This window comes from Heptranchias perlo, chromosome 29 (assembly GCF_035084215.1).
Source record: "Heptranchias perlo isolate sHepPer1 chromosome 29, sHepPer1.hap1, whole genome shotgun sequence".
Lineage (NCBI taxonomy): Eukaryota > Metazoa > Chordata > Chondrichthyes > Hexanchiformes > Hexanchidae > Heptranchias > Heptranchias perlo.
In genome coordinates this window covers 13,172,313-13,179,920 of record NC_090353.1, presented here as the reverse complement: position 1 = coordinate 13,179,920, position 7,608 = coordinate 13,172,313, and positions in this window count along the sequence as shown.

The following is a 7,608-nucleotide window of genomic DNA, read 5'->3' as shown; positions in this document are numbered from 1 at the left end:
GCACTCATCTCCAGGCTCTGCTCAGCCGGACCCAGATGCTGAACCCAGGGGGCCACCAGTGAAAAGGAGAGTCGTCGAGGGCCACCAGCTAATTGCTGAGGTACTGGCAGAGGTGCCGCGCGCATTGTCCACAATAGCGCAGGCGATGGAGGAGTCCACCTCCTGCATGTGGGCATTGGTGGCGCAGGCACAGGAGGGTACCGGCGACACAGTGTCGCAGGTAGGTGCGGGACTGTCTGCGGTGGAGGACAGGCTGGCCTCCCTCGAGCGTCACGCACAGCTCCAGATCGAGTCCATGCAGGCCCTGACAACGTCTGTACGGATTCAGGGTGAGCAACATTCCGACGCCACCAACAGTCTGAGGGATACACTAGGGGTGGCCTTGCAAGGCCTCACACATGCCATCCAAACTGCCGTCCAGCAGGGTGGAAGGGGTGATGTGGGCCGAGGCCAAGAGAGGGATGATGGTGACAGGGGACATGGAAGCGGGGACGCCTATTAAGGCGTCCCCACGTCCCACCCGTCGCCCACCTCTCAACCAGTACCCGCAATGGTGCCTCCTCTCCAGGTGGCCGAGTCTGCCCCTGCCCCGGTGCAGGAGGAGCAGTCTGTGGAGGTGCCAACACGGGCACCGAAACCCAGGGGCCGTCCGCCAAAAGCATCTACCCGGTCAAGGCAAGAAGACGAGCAACCTGCCACTACCTCTGCTGGAGCCACAGGGGTAGCACCACGTAGGGGTTCCCGGAAAAGAATTGCAAAGGCCTTATAATCACAAAGGGAATACACCAGGGTGTTTATTATTTTGTACTTTTTTTCTTATATAATGTCACATTCGAGATATTAAATAGTCTATTCTCACCACTCCTGCCACCTCTCGTCCATTCTTCCGCGGCTTGTGCAATAGTTGCGTTCCGTGGAGGCCATCATGACGGCGAACACCTGCTGCCACCCATTGGGCACACTGCTGTGGGTGCAGGATTACTGGCAGCACTCTTCAGTGGAGGGGGCTGGTATGGCCGCTCGCATGTGCAGGTGAGGAGATGCGAGCGCCTCGCAGTGTCTGACTCTAGGAGAACCGTTGACGTATGAGTGCTTCCCTGACCCGGCGACCATCCCGGTGAGTCGCGGCTCGGCGCATGGGTCGTCCAACATCCTCTGGCGCGTCCTCCTCCTCCACCTCCTCCGCCTCCTCCTCCTCCTCCTCCTCCTCCTCCTCGCCCTCGCCTTCCTCAATGTGGGTGGCGGGTGTGGATGGGGCCTCCTCCAGCGGCACCCCTCTCTGTTGGGCCATGTTGTGCAGGGCACAGCAGACAACTATGATTCGTCCCACTCTGAATGGTGTGTATTGCAGCGCTCCCCCAGAACGATCAAGGCACCTGAAGCGCATCTTGAGAAGCCCTATGGTCTGCTCAATTGTAGACCTGGTAGCAGTGTGGCTGTCATTGTACCGACGCTCCGGCTCGGTGATGGGGTTCCTCAGAGGTGTCATGAGCCACGTGTGGAGGGGATACCCCTTGTCGCCGAGGAGCCAGCCGTTGCCGGCGTTGGGTGCCTGCAGGATGGGCGGGACGGCGGACTCCCTGAGGACGAAGGCATCGTGGCAGCTGCCGGGGTATCTGGCGCACACGTGTAGGAATCTCTGGCGGTGGTCACAGATGAGCTGGGCGTTCATGGAGTGATACCCCTTCCTGTTGATGAACAGCCCTGGCTCATGTGGAGGTGCCCGTATTGCGATGTGGGTGCAGTCGATTACACCCTGCACCCGTGGGAAGCCGGCCATGGCATGGAATCCAACCGCCCTCTCCATCTGGCTGCGCTCGTCCATGGCGAAGTTGATGTAGTGGGAGGCCCTGCGGAACAACCCATCGGTGACCTGCCTTATGCACTTGTGTGCAGAGGACTGACAGACCCCGGTGATGTCCCCGGTGGCACCCTGGAAGGAACCGGATGCGAAGAAGTTGAGGGCAGTGGTGACTTTGACGGCGACAGGTAAGAAGATGCTGCTTGGTCCATCAGGGAGCAGCTCGTCGTTAAGGAGGCTGCAGATGTCGGCGACTACCTGGCGATTGACTCTGAGCCGACGTATGCACTGCTCCTCGGAGAGGTCCATGAAGCTGAGCCTCGCTCTGTACACCCTGTGCGGAGGGTAGTGCCTCCTGCGACGCATCTCTCTCTGCGGTTGCCCTCCCTCCTTCTGTGCAGGTGGGTGTGCCGCAGCACCGTGTTGGGGGGCCCCACCTCTCCGAGGCGGACGGCGTGGACTGCGAGGCTGCTGGGGCTGGTCATCCTGTTCGTCCTCCGACGATGTCAACGCACCACCCATCTGACAGGTGTTGGTCTGAGGGGTTGTGCAGGGTAGGTGGGTGGTTCCTCGGACTGGGGCTGCGGTTTCGTGTCGGTCTGTCCTCTGGCTTGGCGGGGGGTGGTGGAGGGCAGGGGTTGCCCTATGTGACGCGGTGGCCTCCTGCGTGGGTGAGGGCTCTCCCCCGTGGAGCGCACCTTGGCACCTGCCACAGGCTGCTGGCTGCAACACGCCTGGTTTGAAGGGTCCTGTTTCCCCCAGTGTGGGAAACTGACTGCTTTGAACCTAAAATCCCACACTTCCTCTTTTGACAGCTGCTTCAGCTCATTAACTGACCTCAACAAGCAAGGTAAGTACTCTCAAGTGGAACCCCGCTGGCTTTAATTGCCTGCGGGATTCCCACCAGCGGGGCTTGCGCGCGCAGCCCCGCACATCAGCGCGGTACCCGGAAGTGGCCGGGATTTCGTCGCGATCCGGTCACGTGACCGGATATTGGGATTTTCGGGGCCCCCCCGCTGGAAACCCGCCGGAAACGCGATCGCAAAATCGAGCCCCATGTTACTGTTCAAACCCTGCAGCCTCTGTTTCTCTAATAGAGGCTGATTTTTCAGCCACTATGACCCAGATATATAAATGCAAATTGTTGTTGTAACATTTCACTGCCCTATAGAACGATTGGACCCGGGACTATACCTGTGATTCTTCACACAGTGAGCTTCAGAATAAAAATGTGTCTCATGAACAGTTGATTAATGGAGGTCGAAAAGAGGGGGAGAAACTACATAGAATTACATAGAATGTACAGCTGAGAAACAGGCCATTCAGCCCAACTGGTCCTGCTGGTGTTTATTCTCCAGACGGGCCTCCTCCCACCAATAAAAACGAATGGTCTTATAGTCAGACTTCAACATAGTGAGGATTCAAAGAGAAAAAGTGCGTTAGGTTTCAGATTTTGAGCTAAGAAGAACGTGAGAGGAGAAGCAATGACCACAGTATATTTCACAAAATAGAAACAGGAAAGATTACAACAGAAACTGAGAGAGGTTGGGAGCTGGAGATGAGAGATGAGTCAATTATCAAACAATTAACTTGTATCCTGTCTAGAAGTATGAGAGAGATGCTAGAAGACACTGTCTGGGCATGGGTACCAAGGGACCTCCTGGTCTGTCTGAGACCTGTTTGCACTGGGAGTTTAATTTCTCATACTATAAAAGAAGTTTGCAATTTTATCACAGTGCCATTGCTAAACATGAACGTGCTGTGATTTATGGAACGACAATAATTAATTAAAAACAACTCTGCTAAAACAAGAAAAGAGTTTTAAGAATTTGCAAGATAATGCAGAGAAGGTCCATGAGGCAGATCCCTAATGTCAAGGAATTGACTTATAAATACACTAGGGCAACTGGAGTTCTTCAGTCTTGAAAGGAAACCATTGAAAGGGGACCTTTTAGTCATTTACAAGATACTAAATGTATAGAAAAGGTAACTCCTGAACACTATTTCAAATTAAAATGTCATAGTAGGACAAGGGCCACAGGGTCAAACTAGTAAAAAGCAAATTTAGGACTGATGTCAGGAAGTTCTTCTTTATACAAAGAGTGATCAACATGTGCATTGGACTTCCTGAAGTCATTTAAAAGACAGTTGGATGCTTGGATGCTATGTTGGGGGCGGGGGGAAAGAAAGACTTGCATTTATATAGTACCTTTCACGACCTCAGTACATTCCAAAGCATTTTACAGCCAATGAAGTATAGTCACTGTTGTAATGTAGGAAACACGACAGCCAATATGCGCACAGCAAGGTCCCACAAACAGCAGTATGATAATGACCAGGTAATCTGTTTTTTTTTATTGATGTTGGTAGGGGGATAAATATTGGCCAAGACACTGTGGAGAACTCCCATTCTCTTCTTCGAAATAGTACCATGGGATCTTTTATGTTGACCTGAGAGGGCAGGCGGGGTCTCAGTTTAACGTCTCATCCGAAAGGTGGCACCTCTGACAATGCAGCATTCCCTCAGTACTGCACTGGAGTGTCAGTCTAGATTTTATACTTAAGTCGCTCGAGTGGGACTTGAACCCACAACCTTCTGACTCAGAGAAGAGAGTTGTACCACTGAACCACGGCTGGGGGAAACTGTAGATTTTTCTAAATGGATGTGGTAAAAATAGCCAAATGGTCTTCCTCATCCTTATCTGTCTTGCGATCTTATGATTTTTTACAAGTTTGCTTCAATGGCTAATTGCAACAAATATTACAAAACTGGAAATCAACTCTATACAATAATGAACTAATGAGTCTGAGGTAAGCAGTATCTATATTTAAAGAAACAAGAACTCGATGGATCAAATTGTGGCATGTCTACCAGAACCTTCCACAAAGTGAAACTGAGATACATAAAGAATCTGAAACAGTACAGTAATATGTGGACTGGCTCTTACAGAATCATAATAAGGTTACAGCATGGAAGGGGGCCATTCGGCCCATTGAGTCCGCGCCGGCTCTGAGAGCAATCCAGCTAGTCCCACTCCCCCACCCTTTCCCCGTAACCCTGCAAATTTTTTTCTTTCAAGTACTTATCCAGTTCTCTTTTGAAGGCCATGATTGAATCTGCCTCCACCACCCCCTCGGGCAGTGCATTCCAGATTCTTATACTTTTGTACGTGCCAACTGGGCTAAGTTGGTAGCACTCATCTCTGAATCAGAAGGTTGTGGGTTAAGGCTAACTACAAAGTTGAGTACATAATCTGTGCTGCTACTTGTGTGTAGAACTGAGGGAATGCTATATTGTCAGAGGTGCTGTTTCCGGGATGAGATGATAGAGTGAGGTCCTGTTCTCCTGTTCCGATGGATATAAAAGATTCCATGGCACTGTTTGAAATAGAGCAGGGAGTTCTCCTGGCCATCATTCTTCCATCAACCAACACCACCAACAACAGAATACTTGGTCATTCATCCATTTGCTGTTTGTGAGCCCTTGCTACGTGCAAATTGACTGCTATGTTTGCCTATATAGTGACAGCACTTCAAAAGTAAAACATTAGTTGTGGATGTGAAAGGCACTTTATAAATGCAAATTCTTTCTGTCCGCTTCCTAGCCAGGATACAAGAAAAGTTTGACCTCTCTTTCACCTCTAATCCCTAACCTTTCTCCATCGCAAACATTCTTGTCACTCCATTTTATCAACACTGCTATGATCCCTGCTCCTGTGAACTTTCCTCTACTTGCTCCTCCTGAGCTCCAAATTCATTGTATTTGTAGCACTTTGGGGAGTTTCTGAGATATGTGATAAGGTGCTCCATAAATACAAGTCACTTTTTCTTTCTTTACTGCGTCCTGTACACATCTGCTTCCCTGCATTCTCACTCTGTTGAGATTAAGACTCATCTCTGACTTTAATTCATTCTGACACATTGCAGGGAATTTTAATCCGTGATGTCCAGACCTACCCCAACCCCTCAGCAATCTCCAGGGTGACCCGTGATATTTTACCCCCCTACCCTGTGATCTCTTCCCTGCGATCTCTTCCCCGCCCCCCCCGGCGATCTCTCCCCCCACCCCTGTGATCTTCCTTCCTCCTCTCCGGTCCCTGGCTGCGGCCTTATGCCACAGTCCTTCGTGCTTGACAGCCAGGCAACCTCTCAATCTGGCCGGCTGCCGGCCGGGAAACGGAGAAAAAAAAATTCAAATGAGGTCCTGCTGTTAAATTTGGCAGGACGTCTGTGTTCCCTGCATTTCCGGGCTCCCCGGCTGCTACAAGTCCCCCCCCTACTTCCCTCCCCTTAAATATCGTCGAGGGCATCCTGAAACCCATTGTACAGGGAACCCCCAGCTTCTGTCGCGACACTACAGACTTCCTACAAAAACTCAGCACCCACGGACCAGTTGAACCAGGAACACTTCTCACCACGATGGACGTCTCGGCACTATACACCAGTATCCCCCACGATGACGGCATCGCTGCAACAGCCTCAGTACTCAACACCAACAACAGCCAATCTCCAGACGCCATCCTACAACTCATCCGCTTCATCCTGGATCACAATGTCTTCACCTTCGATAACCTGTTCTTTACCCAAACACACGGAACAGCCATGGGGACCAAATTCGCACCCCAATACGCCAACATTTTCATGCACAAGTTCGAGCAGGACTTCTTCACTGCACAGGACCTCCAACCAACACTATACACCAGATACATCGACGACATTTTCTTCCTATGGACCCACGGCGAAGAATCACTGAAGAGACTACACGATAACATCAACAAGTTCCATCCCACCATCAAACTCACCATGGACTACTCCTCAGAATCGGTTTCTTTCTTGGACACACAAATCTCCATCAAAGACGGGCACCTCAGCACCTCACTCTACCGCAAGCCCACGGACAACCTCACGATGCTCCACTTTTCCAGCTTCCACCCCAACCACGTCAAAGAGGCCATCCCCTATGGACAGGCCCTACGAATACACAGGATCTGCTCAGACGAGGAGGAACGCGATGGACACCTACAGACGCTGAAAGACGCCCTCGTAAGAACGGGATATGACGCTCGACTTGTCGATCGACAGTTCCGACGGGCCACAGCGAAGAATCGCATAGACCTCCTCAGAAGACAAACACGGGACGCAACCAACAGAGTACCCTTCGTCGTCCAGTACTTCCCTGGAGCGGAGAAACTACACCATGTTCTCCGCAGCCTTCAACATGTCATCGATGACGACGAACACCTCGCTAAGGCCATCCCCACGCCTCCACTGCTCGCCTTTAAACAGCCACCCAACCTCAAACAGACCATCGTTCGCAGCAAGTTACCCAGTTTTCATGAGAACAGCGTCCACGACACCACACAACCCTGCCACGGCAACCTCTGCAAGACATGCCAGATCATCGACACGGATACCACCATCACACGAGAGGACACCACCCACCAGGTACATGGTTCATACTCCTGTGACTCGGCCAACGTTGTTTACCTCATACGTTGCAGGAAAGGATGCCCCGGAGCATGGTACATTGGCGAGACCATGCAGACGCTGCGACAACGGATGAACGGACACCGCGCAACAATCGCCAAACAGGAGGGTTCCCTCCCAGTCGGGGAACACTTTAGCAGTCAAGGACATTCAGCCACCGATCTTCGGGTAAGCGTTCTCCAAGGCGGCCTTCGAGACACACGACAACGCAAAATCGTCGAGCAGAAGTTGATAGCCAAGTTCCGCACCCATGAGGACGGCCTCAACCGGGATCTTGGGTTCATGTCACGCTACACGTAACCCCACCAGCAAAAAGGGGG